Here is a 551-nt window from a genome sequence, read left to right on the forward strand (position 1 = left end):
CCTGCAAGGAGATCCAACCAGTCCATTCTGAAGGAGATTTAGCCCTGGGATTTCTTTGGAAGGACTGATGCTAAAGCTGAAACTCCAGTACTTTGGCCACCTCATGTGAAGAGTTGACTTATTGGAAAAGACTCTGATGCTGGGAGGGATTGGGGGCAAGAGGAGAAGGGGACGACAGAGGATGAGATGGCTGGATGGCATCACTGATTCGATGGACATGAGTCTGAGTGAACTGCGGGAGTTGGTGATGGACAGGGAGGCCTGGCGTGCTGTAAATTATGGGGTCGCAAAGAGTTGGACACGACTGAGCGACTGATCTGATCTGATGGATTGACAAACCTTTGTCAGAGTCATAAAATGTTAATAGGCCTTCTGGCCAGAAGATGATGTAAATCACCTAAACCATTTGTATACGATAAATTTGCAGGAAAGAAACCCTGGTTTCGATAAGGATCAAGACTGCTGACTTTGCATGATTTCACATCCCCTATTATCCTCTATGTGCAATGCTATGCTATGCTAAGTCACTTCAGTCGTGTCCGACTCTGTGT

Source organism: Bison bison, unplaced genomic scaffold, assembly GCF_000754665.1.
Source record: "Bison bison bison isolate TAMUID 2011002044 unplaced genomic scaffold, Bison_UMD1.0 scf7180017864170, whole genome shotgun sequence".
Lineage (NCBI taxonomy): Eukaryota > Metazoa > Chordata > Mammalia > Artiodactyla > Bovidae > Bison > Bison bison.